Here is a 21,908-nt window from a genome sequence, read left to right on the forward strand (position 1 = left end):
ACTTTGTAGCGATGCATCAGGAGATCGGTTGTTGAAACCGCTTTTAATAAATAAATCTCTTAGACCACGTGCTTTAAAAGGCAAAGATTTAAAACAACTGCCAGTGCATTGGATGGCTAACAAGAAAGCCAGGGTGATAACAGCTATTTTTACCGAATCGTTCAATAATTACTTCGTGCCAGAAGTAAAAGCCTATATGAAGGAAAAATCTTAAAACATCCAAACGTGCAAATGGTATTTCTTCCGTCCAATACAACAAGCTTTATGCAGCCATTAGATAATAGCCATTGGATAATTGCAACGTTTTAAAAATATTACATAAAGGCAAAATACAAATCCATCGTGAGTAAACTAGAAAATGAGCCCTTAACAGTAAAAGACGCGTGGAAGCAATTTTATGTTTTTGATTCTTTGATTTATATTGAAACTTTTCCGCTCAAATAAGACCAGCATGTGCAACAAGCAATGCAACCATTCAAAAATCGACACTACCAGATAAAATAATTAATTTGACACATGAGATTGACAAAAATGGTTTTAATACCATCAGCCACGACGATATAGGTGAACTGCTTGTGGATGATGCATTAAGTGATCATGATATAATTGATCAAACTTTAGATCTAACTTTAGATGTCGTCATGAGTCTAGAAGATAATAATGATGAGGAAGAAAAACCAACTCACCTCACTGCTAAATTCATTGGAGAAGGTCTTCAAGCAGTACATTAGAAAACCATTTTCTTATTAATGACACCAATTCTGAACGAGCCTTTAAATTACAACGTGAACTGCAGAACTGCATGTCAGGATATAGTGAGCTACATAAAAAATTACTAGCATCATCATAGCAAAGTTTAGTTACTGATTACATCGTCAGAAAAAGAACAATAACAAGAGCTACACAGAACGAGAATGAAGTTTGTGAAAATCCATCGCCTTTACCGCAATCTATTATTGCAGAGACAGTTTCTTTTGAAAATGACAGATAGCGATAATGATTAACAATATAAATGTAAAACTATATGTACCTATTACTTTCGCATAATATAAAATTAGGTAATTAACTTTTGAATACAAGTTTTTTTAAGCTTTTGTATAAATTTCTTTCAGATATTCGAGGTAATTTATCATGCAGCTTATTTTTTTTAATTTCTGCAAAATTTTTTGTTTTTCTCTTGGTTTTATGTAATTTTAGTAGGCTACGGAACGTATTCCTACTTTTTCAAGGCAAATAATGTTTTTTTATGCGATTTTTTTATATGCGCCTTTCTGTGGAACGTATCCACCGTATAAAACGAGACCTTTCTGTATTATACAAAAATTATTAAAATGATAAATTATGTGTACAAAAAAAACGGTTATATAATATGAATAGTACCCATTTTTACTCACGCTAATACATAAACAGGTGATCTTGGAGAATGTTAAAAATGTGCATGTCATCTTATATGTAAAAAATATTTAGTTCTCTAATGAAAGTTTCTAATAAATGGAAACGTGATTTTTCTGGGTAATGTTTTACGGGAATAAACTGTTAAGCATTTTTATAAGTTCCTTATAAAATACGTCTTTTAAACAAATGTATACTTAAAAAATTCAAAATCAAAAACGTTTTTATTATATCCTACTTAGCGAACTAGAAAAACCAATATTAAAGGCGTAAGTGGTAAAATTATTGGGCACATTTGGGAACCTGGTTAGTTATCCAAACAAATAAGGATGTATTAGAGAAAATTGCGATGAAAAAGCAATTGATCAATATCAAGAAAGCGGAAGAACTATAATATCTAGGCAGTGGAAAGTATACAATATATCATGAATACATAATTTAACCCTTTCAAGTCCCATTGCAGACAATACCGTTCTGATAGCAGAAAAATGTAAGACCTACAAAATATACCAAACAGAGCTAATAATGGAATGAACTAATGGGACTGACATCTTCAAAAACAGACATACATCTTCAAAAAACTATAGTAATAATGATTAACAAAACCGATTAAAATTGTCGCATTGACCTAAATGACATTCAATTAGCCCTTAAGTACTGAAATATCAATATTGGAACACAATTACTGACATGTCGTCTGTGAGACTACCCTAAATAAAAACCATTTTTTTGCAAGTCTTTTCGTGAAATTCAGTTAAATATATTTTAAACATCTTAATAACATTCATTTGCAATAACATATTTTCAATAAATATCAAAAACCAACACAAAGTAATTGAAAAAAAATATTATTTTGGAAAGCGAAAAATATAAACCAAGTGTAACACTTGAAAAGTTTACAGTGAAAAAAAAAATATTAATTATTATCAACTAATACAGATCTAGTATTTCTTATGGGATATAACAAAATGTATATGAAGTAAACACACACTTGAAAAAGTAAATTAAACAGAACATAACAAATGTCAAAGTACATCATTTTCTTTACTTTTTACTCTTATTCTGCGTATCAAATACACACTCGATTTGTGCACTGGAGGCATATAAGTGTTTTGCAATTATTACAAAGATATTTATTTAGCCATTCGTCTTTTTTTTAATTGGGGAAATCGAGCATATTTTTTTGCAAGATGTCGTCATCTACAAGATCTGACGCAGTTGTTTCTTGAATACCTAATACCCAACGTATACAAATTTTTATTTTTCTTGGAATATAATTCATGGTTTCCCGTTTCGTCTTCGTATATGTGGTTCTACCAACTGTTGTGCCAGTTGTTTTAGAAAATTAGATTTTTGCGATATTGTCGGATTGTCTTTGTATGCCTGATGAATTAATTATCTATGCATTGCTGCAAGATATATCTACAATTCTGTAAAATATTCCCATTGGCCATCTTTGGGTACGACGTCTGCAAGTACTTTTGAAACATTTCTCATCTAGTAAATCTACTCCTCCTTTGGTCTTTTTGTAGAACGATACAATTCTGGCTCTTGTTCGCTTGCGAGTCAGTGTCTTTACAATGGTGCATTAAGGATATATGAATTGTCGCTTTTTCTTTTTTTTTCTGCATATGACAGTAATGTCATCTGTTCAGTTAAACCATATAAGGTGCTTCCTATCTCCCTTTTTCTATTTGGTAGAAAAGAACCATTGTTTCTTTGACACTGTGGTGACATTTTAATTGTTTTTGAACAATGGACAAGAAAGTCCAAAAACAGATTAAGTTGGCTTTGAAAGTTTTTTTCATCTTCTGATAGTTCACGCCCATCAGAGTCCTTCCCACAATATACATAGGTAATATACAAATACCCGTTCCTGACATCTGTGAGACACATCAGTTTGAGACCATATTATTTGAGACAATAAACTAGCATCTTATCGACATATACAGTCTGGCTAACTGAATATACGTTTTGACAATTTAATACAAACTTGTTAAATATTTCTGATATTGGAACAATTTGATCAACTTGTTGATGCTGTTTTCGGTCGTTGGGATTATTAAAACAAAGAGATGCTAACAGGACCGCAAACCGATCTTTACTCATAACACACCAAAAAATGTCTCTTCGGGTACCGTCCGTAGCAAAAATGGTACGAATAAACTCATGATTTGGGTTGAAAACGGCAGTATCAATTAGCATACCCAAAAACGTTAACATTTCATTTAAATCCGTATCACAACTTTCACTTCTATCAGTTCTTTTGTATTTTTCCCGATAACCACAGATTTTAGCGTTGGTCTAGTGAATAATTTGCTCAATCATCTCTGTAGAAAACACTAAATTCCAAATATCTACATGGGATGCATTATTTCCAAGCGCACGAGCAGAATTCTTTAGACCAGGAAGTTCTATAACTATATTATGCTTCAAAGTTCTCCCTCCGGTAAGTACAACTTCTTGTGCCACACATTAAAACGATTTTTGCCGAAAATATTACCTCGATTAGATGAGTCATTTTCCTCAATATTTTCGTCTTCGCCACTCTCTTCCGATATTTCCAATGCTGTATCGTTCTCACTTTCGATAGCACAATCATATTTTGGATTCTCTATTTCACTTCCACTTCTATCACATTTTTCATACCATTTGGTTACTATTTTCTCATAATTATCATCCATAAAATGATCACTCTTCAAGGAATGTGCTTTATTACTCATTTTACCTACTTTTGACTATCTCAACATAACAGTAAACAAATAACCCATGTCTAATTATGGTTACACTTATACTCATATATCGTCTGGCAGATTACGCCTAACTTTTTTTGTCGGTTAATTTCGGTTCAGTTCGATGTCTATTTCTAATATTTGGTAAATACGTCTATTTTAATGCTATTTGGAGGTATAATGACGGAAACTTAATATTTTATTAATCACGGTGGATATGACAGTTTTAAAAACAGCCGTAGTCTGGTAGACTACGCGTCAGTACTTAAGGGGTTAGAAAAAATTCAAAAATTCAGATACTTAGGAGTAGTACTAAGGATAAGTGGGATCCGTATATAAAAATAAAAACACGAATAGAACTGGAACAGGAACAGGATTGGAATAAGTACAATAAATGAAAGCAAATTATCTATAAACAAAAACTAAGCTTAGACATCCGAATTAGAGTTATTAAATGCTACATTTGGTCAGTCCTTCTGTATGAAGTTGAAACCTGGACATTAAAATATGGACATAAGACGGCTAGAAAGCTTTGAAATGTGGCTTTATTGCAGAATGCTTAGAATATCATGGACACAACACATTACGAATAGAACAATATTAAACACCATAAATAGAGAGTTAGAACTTATAACAACGATTAAGAAAAGAAAGACCTCGTACCTAGGCCACATAAGGAGAAATGACAAATATAACATGCTACGATTAATAATTAAAGGGAAGATAGATGGTCGAAGTCGAGTAGGCGGAAAACCTCCACTAAGTAAGTAAGTAAGTTCGTGTAACATTCTGGCTAGGTCTAGTGTTAGGGTTTTCAGGTCGCGCAAGCGCCCCTAACATGACTTAACGACTAAAAGTGGTGATTGGCTCTAAATATTTAAAATAATTAGGCATATCCAAAAACCCCATATCCTAAATTTTTAAATATTAACTATGACAAATTTCTCTAAAACGTCTAATTAGAACTTCTAAAGAATTATCCTGTATAAAATATATATCAAAAGTACAAACTTACCTAGTAGAGGATGTTGTTGGAAAACCGCTGTTGGTGATGCCGAAAAACAAGGTAACACACGGTACCTAAAAATAATTAAAATAAATTAAAAATTTACATCAGAAAAACGGAGAAAATACATTTTTTACATATCCCGTTTTTGACCTCTGAAATTAAGTTCTCTTTAACGTAGTTTATTTTATATTTTTAATGCACAATATCGATCGTTTTTATTATTATAAAATATATTATGAATATCTTGAAGATATAATTTTTATGGAGAAAGAGCTCCAAAAAAGAGGTAATGGTTCAAACATTGCCATCCAGTTGTTTACATTTTCTAAATTTTAAAAATTTAGATTGCAAAATAAATATGATATGACAACGATTTTAATGAAATTTGTTTTACTCTTTCATTATATTCTAAAGATTTTCTGGGTGAATTATAAACGTCATAAGTGCAATATAAGTGGGTGAAAAACATTTAATAATAAAAGGCTTGTTTTCCCCCTTTTTTCTATTTATTGCTATTTTGCAATGATATATTTATAAATTAACACATTTTTAACCAGTCTCATCTTATGGACAATTTAATTACCGCTAATATATTTTATTCCTACTTCCTATAGGAGCGGAGCCCGTACGACTACAGTAAGTACTATGAATCTATACCTGGGGTGTCATGACTATTAACGTGTTAAACAGTGCAAGTCTTTATTTCTACAACTAGTTTTGAATTGGAAAACTCGTTTTCTAATAAATATACTAAATATTCTGGATACGTGTCCTTTTATTATCTTTAATTGGGTAAAATTTAACAATTTAAAAGTACTTAACCTATTAAAATGTCAAAAAATTTGACACAACAGTTATATTTATTATTATTAATGTTTGGATATTCCAAATTATAATCCACAATGTATAAAACCATTATTTACATAATATAATTTTTAATTTATTATATCATTTTAAACGATTAATTAATATCAATCCTAATAGATTCTAAAAATATCTTTCAACGTGTTGGATGATTTCCTTGTATATACAACCTCAATGAATATAAATTCCATACTAACTCAACACACTGTAATAACAAATAACAATGTAAGATAAGGAATTCCCCAGATGTGTTATTTAACATGTGAATCCGCTGCGTCATGAATACCGTCACTTTTTGGCGTCATACTTGTCGCCTACGTACTGACGGGTTAGTATCGCCTCCGGCAGAGAGCAGCACTTACTAATGTGTTTTACACTTTACATAATATTTACAGAAATCTGCACATGTACAGACACAACTGTAGTTTTATATGCTACAAGAGGCGTAATAAGAATAATTTAAATATGAGTTAGTGCAATATGATTGAAATATATTGTGTTATATATCAAAAACTTCAAATATCATAATAAATATGAAAAATAAGAAAATAATCAAAAATATAAATCATATGTAGATAATCACAATATTTAAGTTTCGGTCACTCATGAACCGTTCTTTGCCATCGTGAAATGAATATACCACAATATTTATTATTTTAAGTTTGAGAACAGTTCAAAATAATAAGAATTTAGTTCACTGGAGTAATAGTATTAAATTACGACATAAAATAAAACTAGCTTTTGCCTTTTAACTTGTTTCTGCCACGTTCGTTTTACTAACACAGCGAATTGGATATTTGAGGACCACCTAAGGTACATCCTCAAACAAAATTTAATTCTTAAAAATTAGGTTCCAAATGTGCTACTTTTCTTCTTCTTCTTCCTCTTTATAAGCAATTCTGCTTGTTCATTGGCGGATTAATACCTCTATGAAAGGTTGTCACTCCATTTTTTGCACGGTCGTCCGATACTTATTCTGCCGATTGGTGACTTATCTCTTGCTATTTTGACGACACGATTTTCCTCCATTCTGCTTATGTGGTTATTCCATTTTTTTGTTCTATTTTGTGTCTATTCATTTATACACTGTATGTTACATTTTCTTCTACTGTCTTCACTTCTCTTTCGATCTCTCAGCGTATTTCCTGTAATTCTTCCCAATACTCTCATCTCTGTCGTTTACAAAAGCCCTTTGCGTTGTGGCTTTGTCGGGTCTTGTTTCTGAGGTATATGTTTATTGGTCTTACACTGGCTTTATAAATTCTTGATTTCTTCTCAGTGTTAATGTGTCTGTTTCGCCATATAGTGTTATTAAGGCATCCTGACAGTCTATTTGCTTTTTGTACTTGATCTCTCATTTCTTTGTCCAGATCACCATAGCTAGACAGTGTAATTCCCATTTATTTTATTTCCATTCTTCTTCTTAACGTGCCCTATCAAGTCCCCTTGACGTTGGCGATTAATATGGCGACTGTCTTGAGCTGTTCTAAAGAGTTGCTCAGCTTTCCTCATTCCTGTCCACTCCCTGATATTCTTTAACCAAGAGGCCTGCTTTCTACCAATTCCTCTGCGTCCTTCGATTTTACCCATTATAATAAGTTGAAGAATATTATATCGGTCTCCACTTACTACGTGTCCAAAATAGGCCATCTTTCTACATTTGATGTTATCAAGCAGCTCGCGAGCAGCATTTGATCTCTCAAGGACTGCCACATTTGTCAGCATAGCCGTCCATGGACTTTTTAGTATACGTCTGTGCAGCCACATTTCAAAGGCCTCCAGACGATTAATGGTGGATATTTTTAATGTCCATGCTTCGACACCGTATAACAGCACTGACCAAATGTAGCATTTAACCATGCGCTTTCGAAGTTGAAGTTGCAAGTTATCATTACAGAAGAATGATTTCATTTTTAAAAATGTCGTGCGGGCTATCTCGATTCTACGTTTTATCTCTTGATCTGGATCTAGTTGTTCGGTAATATGGCAACCAAGATAATTAAAACTAGACACTCTTTGAATTATATGACCATCAACATATGATCGTGCATCTTGATGTGCTAAACGGCTAAACACCATGTGTTTTGTTTTTGAACAGTTTATGTTTAGGCCAAACTCTCTTCCCACTGTATCAATGGCATTTAAAAGGCATTGTAATCCATTCATGTCATCACTTAAAATAACTGTATCGTCTGCATATCTGATTGTATTTATCAGAATTCCATTAACTTTCACGCCCCATTCCAAATTATGCTTCTTTAAATATTCTATCTGAATATAAATTAAATAACAGTGGGGATAGTATACAACCCTGTCTGACACCTCTTTATATTTTACATACTTCTGTTGATTTTCCGTTTATTTCCATTACTTGTTTAATACTAATGCCATCTATTTCTATTTTACATCTGGTTGGTTCTTTGCTGACTACTGTTATTTTAGTTTTATGAGATGAGATTGTCATATTAAATTCTTTTGCTCTTATGTTAAATCTGTGGACCAGTCTTTGCAGACCATCTTCATCTTGGGCTATCAATATTACGTCGTCTACGTAACAGAGTATTTTCATTTCTTTGTTTCCTATTATATATCCTCTCTGTTAATGCTTTTGATGATTTCATCCATGATCAAATTGAAGAGCATGGGGCTCAATGAACCACATTGTCTTATTCCGCTGCCTGTTTTTATAGGTTCTGTAAGTTGTCTATCTATTCTGACTTCCATTTTGTTGGTATTGTAGATGTTTTCGATAGATTTTATAATATTTAAACGAACTTCTCTATTATACAGAAGATGGATTACATCTTTAAATCTTACTCTGTCAAACGCTTTCTCAAGGTCAATCAGACACAGAAATGCTGGTTTAATATACTCTAGTTATTTCTCCGCAATTTGCTTTATAACGAATATTGCATCTGTACACGATCTTCCACTACGAAAACCCTGTTGTTCACCTGCTAAACTTATCCTCTGATTTATTAGCACTTGTAAAATTTTAGTTGTAAGTTTTAGCGTAGTATTTAAAAAGTTTATACCTCTGTAGTTTTCTGGCTGTTTTTTATCTCCTTTATTGAATAGTAGAATTAGTTCGCTCGTTCCCCATTCTTCCGGTATTTTATTATTGTATTGTGTTTTATAATTTTATTAATTAATATTGTTAATTGTTCTGTCATTGATGCTCCACAATATTTCAGTAACTCGTTTGGTATCCCGTCTTTACCTGCTGCTTTTCTGTTCTTCAGGTTTTCAAGTATTTTCCGAATTTCCTGTACATATATATTAAGTTCTTCATTTGTGATAATTTCTGATGTTTCCGGTTCTAGCGTCATTTGTTCTTTCTCTGCAAGTAGCTTTTTTAGGTAGTCAATTCACGTATATTCTCTATGTGTTTTGGTTCTGTTAGTTCCTTTACCTCCGTTCTTTGACCTCTTATGAAGCGCCATATTTCCTTTTGCAAACCGTAAAAATCATATTCCATTTCTTCTGAAAAGCGTTCCCAGTGATCATTTTTTATTTTTCTTATAAGTGCATGTGTTTCGTTTCTAATTGGCTTGTAATTATGGTATGCCTCTTGTGTTTTCGTCGACACGTATTTCAGGTAAGCTTTTTTCTTTTCTTTACATTTTTCCTTCACTTCTGTAAAAAACCATGAAGTTCTTCGCCTTGGGAACGATTTATTTTTTTATTTATATTTCTTTCACCAAGAACTTCCTTGGCCGAGGCTAATATATTAGACTTAATTTTTGCCCAACTTTCTTCGACTCCATCACTTTCTGTGATATATGTATTTCTGCTTTTTTCTGTTATTCTTTTTGGAATAGGTATCTTGTGGAATCATCCTGTGAGCTTTCGACTTTTATCTTTGTGGTGTATTCTGGTGTTTTCTTATCACATATATATGTTTTCATTAGGATTTTGCACAATACCAATTCATGATCGCTTCTAGATCCAAGATTTGAGAGGGCTTTAACTCTCTATTCGATAGAATATAGTCTATCATAGATCTTTGTCCTCTACTGTTTTTAAACGTGTATTTGTATTCTTCTTTGTGAGGGAAAAATGTGGTATTAATACGTATCTCGTTTATGCTGCAGAGGTCCGTCAGAAGGTCTCCGTTTTCATTTATGCTACTCATGTATCTAAAAGCAACTCCGAACATCAACTACTAAACTGAAATTATTTCTTGGTCCAGTTCCAGTTGAGTAGTCTAATTGAATAGTAAAGTAGACTCAAGAGAAGAAAACTGCAGACACTTACTACCCAGAGTAAAAAAAACACAAGCAAAGGAGACGAATTGGAAGTAGTAGAAACATAAGATTACCTACGAACCATACCCTCTGATGGAAAAAGACTTCGATAGAGTAAAAGAACAAAGGAAGACAACTAACATATACTATGAATCAAATACAATATATATTCATAACAATTTAAATAATTTAAAATTAAAATAACAAGAATTTATATAAAACAAAAGAGATGTCAAATTAAAATATCACAATAGACTTAGATGGAAGTGAGAATCGATCACACTTGCCAGAATAGAATTAATCGGCAGAGAGTTATGACCTATGGAATGGAGACCCTAAGACTCACAGTCTTATCAGCCGATAAATTAAGAACAACATAGAGGGCCATCGAACGAGCTATGTTATGAGTTTCTTTGAGAGGACATATACGAAATGAGGACGTGTGAAGTAGGACGAAGGTGGAAGAAGTAATTGGAAGAATTGCGCAAATAAAATGGAGCTGGGTAAGGCACGTGGTACGACAAAACAATGAAAGATGGACATTGTACATTTGAGACCACGAGAGCACAGTCGTAATGGAGAAAGAAGAAAGACTACAAAAGCTGTGGCTAGACGCTAGCGGTGGCTAGCAAAAGTGAGAAGAAACTAACACCAAATAGCACAAAACAGAGAAGAGTTGAGAACTCATGGGGAGGCCTTTGCCCAGTAGTAGATGCAAACAGGCTGAAGAAGAAGAAAAAGAAGAAAAAGAAGTATTGATAACAATATTCGGAAATAAATAAATAAATAAATACAAGAGTTTTTAACGCAATAGTTTTCTTATCTTTTACATAATATGTGAATGATACATGAAAATTATAGAAAAAACAAAACAAATATAACAGTTGTAGAAATAAACTTTCTTGGAAGGATTGTTAGAAAGAGCATATTGAATAGCTACACGAATCAATTGAATCGAATAGCTTACGCTTACGCTTCTTCAAGGAGGGGCTGCTCCCGTTTTTGCGGGAGCTTTTGAGGGGACCGAACACTTGTGTTGCGATTAGTGACTCAGAAAGACTTTTTATGTCATCTCAGAAAATTAAAACAATATAAGTCAGCAAAGAACCAACCAGATGTAAAATAGAAATTGATGGCATCAGTATTGAACAAGTATTGGAAATAAAATACTTGGGAATTACACTGTCCAGCAAGGAAGTGAGAGATCAAGCACAAAAATCATATAGACTGGCAGGATGCTTTAATAACACTATATGGCGAAAAAGAGACATTAATACTGAGATGAAGTCAAGAATTTATAAAGCCAGTATAAGATCAATAATGACATATGCCTCAGAAACAAGACCCGACACAGCCACAACGCAAAGGCTACTGAAAAAGGCAGAGATGGGAGTCCGGAGAAGAATTACATAAAATACGCTAAGAGATCGAAAGAGAAGTGAAGATATTAGAAAAAAAATTTACCGTACAGACTATAAATGAATGGACCCAAAATAGTAAAAAGAATAGAATAACCACACAAGCAAAATGGAAGAGACCCGTGTCGTCAAAATAGGAAGAAATAAGTCACCAATCGGCAATAGATGTATCGGACGACCAAGCAAAAGATGGAGTGAGAACCTTCCATAAAGGTATTAATCCGCCAATGAACAAGCAGAATTGCTTATAAAGAGGAAGAAGAAGAAGAAGAAATGTTTTTTTGGGTGGTATGCGGCTATAGAGCGGGGCCTTAGATAATGGTGGTGTAGAAAAGGAGCGTTATCAGGGAGAAGTTAGAGTAGCCAACTAAGCTATGAGCAGAAGATACCTCCGGTGTTACCAGCCTTACTAGGAACGCCTCTGAATTAGCGGTTTTAACGTACAGTTAGTTTATATGCGATATTTGAAGGGAGTTGCTTCGAGGATGTCATACTACCCATGAGGAATTTCGTTTGACAGCAAAATGTAGAAGCTAGGCTAGAGGGAACTAAACTTTTGTTAGGGGTAGCTTGGTGAGTATGCGCCATCGGCGGTGGCAGGGAGTCATTCGAGTTTGCTTAGCTCTGTTGTTGGAGCCGGCTATTGTGCAGACGACATATCTTTGCTGAGAGACCGGACTCTGATCTTTATTGATGTCCTTGGCACAAATCAAAAAATTAAACACCAGATAAATCAAGCACTACTATTATAGAAAAAATTGAGACACAAATGGATTAGTAGAGACATCTAATCTGCCGTCATCAATTAAAACGCGGTATCTGCAAACAAATTGAAGATCGAGTTTTTGCTATGTATGGTTTCCTTGTGACCTTATTTATGTTTCTGCAATGTCTGAAAAGCGTATCATTTTATTTACTACCAAAATAAATAAATTGGAATATGCCGTATGTGCTAAATTTCAATAGTTGCTTAATTAAAATGCGGTATGTACAGAGTACTCAAATAAAAAGCGGTATGTGCTAGCGAGTATCATGTACTTGCCGCGTTTTAATGGAGCACAGAACATTTACCGCGTTTTTATCCAGACTCGTGTTGTAAAAATTTAATATTCGTTCAGTTGTATTTACATTGCGTTTAAGATTTCTTAAATTTTGCTTTCAATTAGGCGCTTATTTTGTGGTATTTTGTTAGTTTTTATAATCGTGGTTCTTGCGGTTGTTTTTTGAGGTTTGATTGCTCAAGAGATGGCTCACGATAGAACGAAATATATATTATCTATGGCTTTGGAAAAAAATGGAGATCTATCTTTGCAAGAGGATATGTTTGACGCAAATCTGTTAGTAAAATCACAGATAGTTAAAATTTACTATATTTATTGCGATCGCTTAAACCAGCTAGAATAATATTTATTATACTTAAATATGCGATTAGTTAGCTAAAAGCAAATTAAGGATTTTTTTGGGTACATACTTTTTTAAACATAGCGATTACTTGTATTTTAAACATGTATAACGTATTGCGTGTATAATAAAGAATTATAAGCTATTTATTTTTCTTTTTTGGTAACTACTCTTCCTTGTAAAGAATCCTATTTGTAAATAAAATACAGATTCCTAATTTCTGATTTAGTAATATGTCAGCTGCTTAATTAAAACGCGGTATATTACTTTTTACTTATAGCTTTGATAAAAACATGATTTTTTTAAGACTATATTTTTATATAAAGTTCAACTATCATTAGAACACGTTTTGCGTTAAAAAGTTGTCAAAACATATAGCTGCTGCACATACCACGTTTTATTCGAGGACGGCAGTAATGGGGAAAGCCAAAACAACTTACTTAACTAAATCAATCTTTTAGTCCAACTCCTCCAAAAAATCGTACTTAAAAACAATAGATGTTATTCAAAATACAGGCCTACGAATTTCCTTAGGAGCACACTACACAAGTCCAATACAAACTCTATACTGGAGAGATTTCACTTGCATTTAGAAGACAATATATAAGTCTTTCTTATGCCGCAGCAGTATAGTCTAATCAAGATAATCCTGTTATACACAACGTATTCGCTGACCGTTTCAAAAGTTGTTTCCAAACTTCAAATCGAACTGATCACCCTTTCTATTACCGCCTACATACCTACTTGTTAACAATGGGTATCCATTTTCCAGACACCTACGATATCTCCTCAATTCAAACCCCTCCTCCTTGGACAATTCGACTTCCCTCTACTGACACTAGCTTATTGCGCCTAAACAAATCAGAAACGCCAGCAAGTCAAATTAATCAAGAATTTCTAAAAATATTAAGCAAATATGGTAGCTGTTTCAAAGTTTACACCGGTGCCTCCAAAAACGAAGACGAAACTGGAGCAGCAATTTACTCATCAGATTATACAGAAGCTTACAAATTACCTTCATATACAACAACGTTCTCAGCTGAACTGTATGCGAAAAGCACTAGTTCTGATAGTTAGCAAAAATAAAAAGAGAAATATCATTATTACAGATTCTCTCAGCCTAATAATGGCATTAAATCAAGTCTACTGTAATCATCCACTACTCCTTCTCATTAAAAAGGAACTAAAACATGCAGAAAATATAAACATTAAAGTTAATTTTATATGGGTACCGTCACATACTGGAATCGAAGGAAACGAGGTTGTAGATAACCCAAACTCAGAAGAGAATACGAAAGTTTTTCACACCGATCTGAAAGCATTCTTTAAAGAAAGGATTAATTCAATATGGCAGGATACATAGAAGAACTCCCCAACCAAGCTGTACGAAGTTGATAAGAATCATAAAAAATTCCCAAAATTTAACAATAGAAGACAACACGTAACCTTCACTCGCCTCCGGATTGGCCATACTCGGTTAACACACGACTACCTACTAAAACGTACTGATAAACCTGTGTGTGATATGTGTAAAAGTGTATTAACGGTAAAACATTGTTTATTGCAGTGCCCCAAGTACGATGTGCAACGCAAAATGTATAACATACCATCAACATTAAACAGTGCTCTTGGAAAAGACAGTAATACTAAAAATATTTTCGCCTTTCTCAAAGACTGCAAGCTGATATCAAAAATCTAATATTTTACTGTCTATAGATCTAGGTTTATTTCTATTTATGTATTGCTATTGTTAATATTCTATTGATAAGTTCTAACTCTATCACAATCCATACACGCTAATAACCCTGCGTGGTTGATGCGTCATATAAGAAAAAAAAAATCATTTAGTCCCAATTTGGAGGGACTAAGGATTTTAGTTATAATGATAGTAATAATTACAAAACCACAAATATAGTTTTTAGGTTTTTAAAAACAAAAAGCAAGCTTTGTAACTATTTTAACAACAAGTAATAAACAACTCTCTTATGAGTGTAGAATATGCACTTCAAATAAAAATAAAAATTATTTCTGAATTAAAAACCTAGCTCGCCATCTAACGGTTAAATACGTAGTAAATCTGATAGTTGTTTTCGTCATATAGAAGGACTATGAAACGTGTTAGCTAATTTGCCTATTGCTCCATAGAGGTCACCGCCAGAGAAACTGTAGATTATAATGCGAATTATTTTCCTGAATCCTATATTAATGAATAAGTAGTTTTGGAAACAAAATAAAAATAAATTGTCAATCAAATAAAATAAAAATCTCTGTATTATCGTTGATGTGGAAAATAATTTAAAATTAATAGTCAAGTTATTTGTTATATTATTACAAATTACAATAAATCATCAGTGCGTGAATAAATTCCTGGTCAATATGAATAGCACGTTTTGGCCAGTAATAGTCTTGTCTCCATAAACATGAAACTTTGGGGCCGATTTTATGGTAACAAAAATTAAAAATAACCCTGATAAGCTATTGGAAAGATTGTTCTGAAGCTATTCTCTTGTGGCATTTTAACATTATTTATTATTTTTATTGGGAATGAACCACAATGTCGGTGTAAAATACGTTTATTTTGAGGTTTCTATTTACATTTCGGAAATCGTTTTCAAATTGTGGTTAATTCCCAATAAAACTAGTAAATAATATAGATAAGCTAGATGTAGAAGAATAGTAACTTATATGCCATAACTTCCAAATTATTGATTTTATAAATATCTGAATGAAATAAAGAGGAAGATTATTTATTTTGGTTTACTAAAAAATGAGCAGAAAACTTATCTAGTGTGAACAGTGTTACAAAAAAGTGGAATTTGGCTCTATAGGTAAAAAAGGATAAGTAGGTTGTATGAGCGATTTCAACGGAAAAGTTGAAAAGGCAAAATTATTACCAGTCAATATACATAGAAAAAGTACAGAAAATGCATACGTATGCATATGTACGACATAAGTGTCGAATCAAAATACTAAATGACTTTTATTTTCACACGACGGCCACACAAAAAATCTAAAATCGATCATTTATTATAATTTTTCCGAGTAAATATCTGACTTAAACTGGTAAAATATTTTTATAGATATATAAGATAATTAATGTAAAAAATAAGAGCTGTAGGAAAGTCATTGGCGGCTAGTTCTAAAGAGCCACGGGGCCCACTGGCTCTGAAAAATATATTCATTGGAACAATATTGATCAATAAAAATATTTTTGTTTTAACTACGTTTTTTTAATATCAATGCATTATCTACATACATTATTAATCATAATGTAATTTAATCTCCACGAAAAAACACATAATTCAAGTCGGTTGACTAGCTGAGTCCATTTCAGTGTGACTAGAGATTTGACTTCAAAAGGAAGGTTAGGAAAAGGTTAGATGCGGTCAGCTTATGGATGGTGTATCGATACGAAAAATGGAATGATTCGAAGCCAGACAAACTTGGCCCCAGTGTGTTTTATAACGTGAATTTCCTAGTGTATTGTATAAGAATGGTTTTTGCTTATGGATAACCTTTCGGTTACGCTTGAACTGTAAGGAAGTTTAAACTGATTCGTAAACTAGTTCGTAAGGTTTTATTAGGCGATTTGCAGTTTAGTTAAATTTTGCAATGGATTGTATATTTTATTATCTTTTTTATTATATTAAAAGTTTATTATATACGGGGAACTCTGAATTTCTTTCAACCAACCAGTACAATTTTTTTTCAGATTAAGTTCCTCCCCTTTTTTTGTATGAACCTGCCAATAAAGTCTTGCATTAATAAGCATACCCAGGTACTTCGTAGTATCAGCAACAGGGATCTGGATGTCATTTATTTTAATTGGCACATACTTATTTTTCTTATTAGTGAAATTCACATGCACCGATTTGGTCACATTCAATTTTATCCTCTATGTTTTGGTCCAATTATCGATCTTGTTCACTGAAGATTGTAGATTTCTTACAGCTTCTTCATGATTATTTCCCAGTGCCAGAATAGCTTTGTCGTCCGTAAATGTTGTGATTGTTCCATTCTCGAGTTCAGGGATATTGCTAGTGGATAACAAGTACACACAGTTCCCTGCGGCTCTCACGCCTTGATTTCCTTTAATTCTGCATAGGTATCCTTTTACTTAATTCTGAAGTGTATTTTAGTTAAGTAAGACTCTAATAATTGTCAATACTACCTTAGTAGTGCTCTATTCAATTTATGGATAAAGCCTTCATGTCATACCTTATCGAAGACTTGGGCCACATCCATGAAGATAGCTGAACAGATTTGATGTAGTGGGATTTATCTCTTTTCTTCGATGATGATCTTTAGTCTTTTTATTAGAAACTTTTCAGATGATTTTAAAAGTACAGGCAATAATGAAAAAGGCCTGTAGGATAAAATCTCATTTGGCGGCTTTCCCGGGAAAATACTGTAGTTTAAGCGACGCATTAAATAGGTATGTAAACATAGTGATGGCTTTCTTTGGTAATCGTTTTAATATTTTGCCTGTTATTAGATCGAAACCTGGAGCTTTTTTGGGATCAATATTTTCTTGTGTCTCTTTGTTTCAGTCTTTGTGTCTGTTTCAAAAGTATTCAGGTTGATCCAGACATTTCCTTTTTTTTTTGGTTGGAACGTGTTTTCGAGATGTTATGCAAAGTTACTGGCCTTTTGTGCATTGGTTTGAGCCCAGCTTCCATCAGTGTTTCTCATTGGTGGGTTATATATTATATACTATAGGTCTGTTAAGTCGTTTGGTGGCCTTCTAGAGAGAATATTCACTTTATTCAGCTGTTAACTCGCTAAGTGATCTTTCAATCGATTCATTCTTGATGCGTTTGTATTTCTCGCTTGAGATGTTGTACGCATTGTTTACATTTTTTTGTCCTTGAAAGATCTGGTTTGTTGCCATTTGCTATGTAATTTTCTATTTTCAGAAATCCGAGTTCTGAATTCTTTCGGATAATTTTTTCCTTTTGTCCTAATAGGGATGATTGGAGTACTATTTCATGCTGAATATGTTTAGTAAGCAATTCAACTTCTGCATCTACCTAATTTTTAGTTTTCAAAGGGACCCAAAGATTAACTAAGTCAATCCTAAGTTCTGTCAAACTGCCCTTGCATTTACCAGTCTAGGGGTTCTCTTTCCGTATTATTTCGTCCACTAAGTGTGAGAAGAATGGGGAATGACCCGAATTAATATCACAGGGCTCCTCAACGCTCAAGAAACTGGAGAAAGTATTCTTAGTTATGAAAGAGTCAATCAGATCAGGGATTTTATTCTGATCCGTTGGCCAATAGGTTGGCTTTCCAGTCGATACTACTCCACTGTTCAATTATCTGCAGGCTTTTGTAAGCTCTCTTTCTTAATGCTAGGTAATCTTGATCCCATTTACAGTATGTTTCGCATTGTAATCACCCCCAATGATGAATCTACTTCCTTGGGAGTTCAAAAATGTTGCGTACAAATCTGACTGTATTTTATGTTCTGGTGGACAATATATATCTAAGACTACTGGGTTATAGGCCTTGATTTTGATTTTCACAGCCGCAGTTTGTACATAACTGGGACTGCGCTCAGCGGGTGCAAACCTTAAAGTAGAAATGGGACAATTGATGACTCATTTCTGGCGGAGAGAGGTGGATGCACTAGCCTTACTACAGGCAGGTTGTGACCCTGTAGTAGAGGTCAAATTAAACCTAAGTTTATTTTGACCCACTGAACCTAAGAATAAAGTGGGTTAAGTAGTAACCCATTGCTAGAAATGCTGCTTCGTGTAATCAATGTTTTAAATGTTTTTATAATTGATTAATATTATTTGTATCTTCTCATCCAATCTATTTTTGAATAATACTTGGGTATTTTCTTTATCTAGGCTTTTGATGTATCTTCGTTCTTCTAATTTTTTGCTAGCTTATGTCTATATGAGTTCTCCTTTCTTGTCTTAGTTCTGATTCACTAATCTATGAATATTCACCAGTGTTTTTTGTGGTGTATTCTCTGTGTTTTCTAAATCCATCGTTAATATACCCCAATATTATTATTTCACACGGTTGATCTACTTTTAATATTTTGTCGTGAAACTGTTCAAAAAATCAAGTTGTTATAGGTAATGGATTTTGACAAGAGCTATGACCTTGTAAATAACAGGTAAACTTGTGCACTGCATCGGCATGACTCATAGTTCTTATTAAAACCCATTACTTCTATGAACTCTCTTAGTCTAGTATTAAAATCTTAGTCTACTCTGAATCATCAAAGAAATTCCCTGTTGTGCTCTATACCTCTATATTCTCTTGGTACGCTACTATAAAAATGTTCGTCATTTCCTAAATTTTAAGAGCCGGTTTCCTTCTTTATTATTTCAGTAAGTTCTGTTAATTTATGTAGGGCTTCATTAAGTTTTTTGATATACCTTGAAAGTTCCATGTAAAAAAACATATTGTCCTTTTTCGAAGCTTATATCGTCCTTGTTCTTTCAACCTATTACCTACATTGTTTATTTTTTATGTATTGGTGAGTTAGCCCAATGCCTTAACTCCCCAACCTGTGTGACCAGGGATTTTGGTTCGGAGTCTCCTTCTTCTAAAATGGTTACAGGATCTACCGTTAAGGAGTTTCTTCCACCCGGTCTGTTGGTCCACAGGTGGTATTTTATTACCCACCTACCCTCTGGCAAATTTCGGTGAGAGCACTCCTCTATCCGCCACCTGGGGACACGTTCTCTAGGGTTTAAAGACTGCTTTGCAGGATTATAGTCGATTTTAGTTCTATCAAAATTTAAATTTAAATGCTATAAAAACACTATATCTTGATTTATCTAAATACTAGCGTTGGAAAAGAATTTATAAAAAAACTAGTTCTAATTAGATATTGACTGATTTCAAGGTTTTGCGGTAACGTACATTATATTCTTTTTTGTCAAACGTTTTATTTTAATTGGGTATATTATTAATAGAAAATAAACGTACTAGAGTTTCTGCAACTTTCTTTCTATACAAGGCTAACCTGAAAATAATAGGGATAGAAGCTGGATAATCATATATTGCATCATTAATTTAAAAAGAATGACATAATGCTGTCCATTGAACTTGGTATGTATGACTAAATTAGAAAACAATTGAATAACCTTCACCAGTAATTATTATTATAGGCCAGTTATTGTTTTTAATTGTGACAATGTACGAGGCGTGTTTTTTAAGTAAGTACCGTTTTGGAATTAAAAAAAGATGTGCAAAGATATGGCAATAATTTTATTTTTACATGAAAGCCTGTACCTTAATCTACTTTTCTACATAATTTCCGTGAATATTGAGGCACTTGTCATAACGCGGCACCAGTTTGTGAATACCCTCCTGATAAAATTCTACCGCCTGACTTGTTACCCACTGCATCACAAATCTTTTGACTTCGTTATCGTCTTGAAGACGCTGACCGCCCAGGTGTTTCTTCAAGTGCTGGAAAAAATGGTAGTCGCTGGGCGCCAGATCAGGGCTGTATGGAGGATGATCTAGACTCTAGAGTTTCCCATTTAAATGATTTGATGAGATCTTTGGTCTGATTAGCCACATGTGGACGGGCATTGTCATGCAGCAAAACGATACCCTTACTCAACTTGCCACGTCTTTTGTTCTGGATTGCACGACGCAGATTTTTCAATGTCTCACAATAAGACGCTGCATTGATTGTTTCATTACGAGGCAGAAACTCCACTAGCAATACTCCTTTTCTGTCCCAAAAAACTGTGCACATGTTTTTCCGGGCAGAAATTGTTTGCTTAAACTTCACTCTTTTGGGTGATAATGAATGTCGCCATTCCATGGATTGTTGTATCGATTATGGTGTGACGTAGGCCACCCACGTTTCGTCACCAGTAACAATTTGGTCTAAAAAATCTTCACCTTCACTGTGGTACCGCTCAAGGAAAGTCAATGCACTGCCTAAACGTTGGGTTTTGTGCAAATCCGTCAACATTTTTGGAATCCAACGTGAACACAATTTCCGGTAATTCAAGTTCTCAGTAACAATGCGATACAAAACACTACCAGAATACTGAGGAAAGCAGTCGGACAATGATGAAATTGTAAAGCGTCTGTTTTCTCTCACCTTTTCGTCCACTTTCTTCACCAAATTTTCATTAACGACCGAAGGACGCCCACTCCGTTCTTCATCATGTACATTTGTGCGGCCATCTTTAAATGCTCTCACCCATTTCCTTACCATTCCATCACTCATAATGTTTTGTCCGTAAAGTTTAACGATCTCACGATGAATATCGATCGGTTTTACGCTTTTAGCACTAAGAAATCGTATAACAGCCCGTACTTCACAATCAGCGTGACTCACGATTGTTGGAGGCATCTTAAACACTGGAGTAAACAAGTCTAGAATGAAGAATCAGACTGTAATGGCGTCAGTGCGTAGACAAGAGATGTAGGTAACCAGCGCTCATGCGCGGAACGCCGACCGTAGAGCTGCGGCGGCGGAATCGCAAAACGGTACTTACTTAAAAAAACATGCCTCGTATTTTATTTTTATATTTTAAAATTTTCGCTATAAAACTGGATTTAACGGGTTCATTCAACATATAAAAATCTGTTGTTGAAATTAACATCTTCGTAGAATTAATTAGAATTCCGAATACTCAATTTGAAAATGCATGATAGCAGCTTTTATGGTACAACATTACAACAGTCTTTATAAAGGACTGTTTCAAATGAAAACTACATTTTGATAGTTATGTCTGTGGAATACCTCACTTAGTGTTTTTTGGAGATGTATTGTTTTTTAATTTTTGGCACCAATTAAGGCTTTTAATTACTGTTATAAACTTATCAAACGATCTAGTTCATACACGACTATTTT

The 21,908-nt window shown here is 33.6% G+C and overlaps 1 long non-coding RNA gene across 1 annotated transcript in view; it reads right to left on the reverse strand.

Annotated features, from left to right (window-relative positions):
- The window catches only part of LOC140445736 (uncharacterized), a 380,882-nt gene that overhangs the window by 264,590 nt on the left and 94,384 nt on the right, over positions 1-21,908 (reverse strand). The window contains exon 2 of the long non-coding RNA XR_011951437.1: positions 5,140-5,204. This is a non-coding gene — a long non-coding RNA (uncharacterized lncRNA). The remainder of the gene's footprint in view (positions 1-5,139; positions 5,205-21,908) is intronic.

The sequence above is a fragment of the Diabrotica undecimpunctata genome, chromosome 7, assembly GCF_040954645.1.
Source record: "Diabrotica undecimpunctata isolate CICGRU chromosome 7, icDiaUnde3, whole genome shotgun sequence".
Lineage (NCBI taxonomy): Eukaryota > Metazoa > Arthropoda > Insecta > Coleoptera > Chrysomelidae > Diabrotica > Diabrotica undecimpunctata.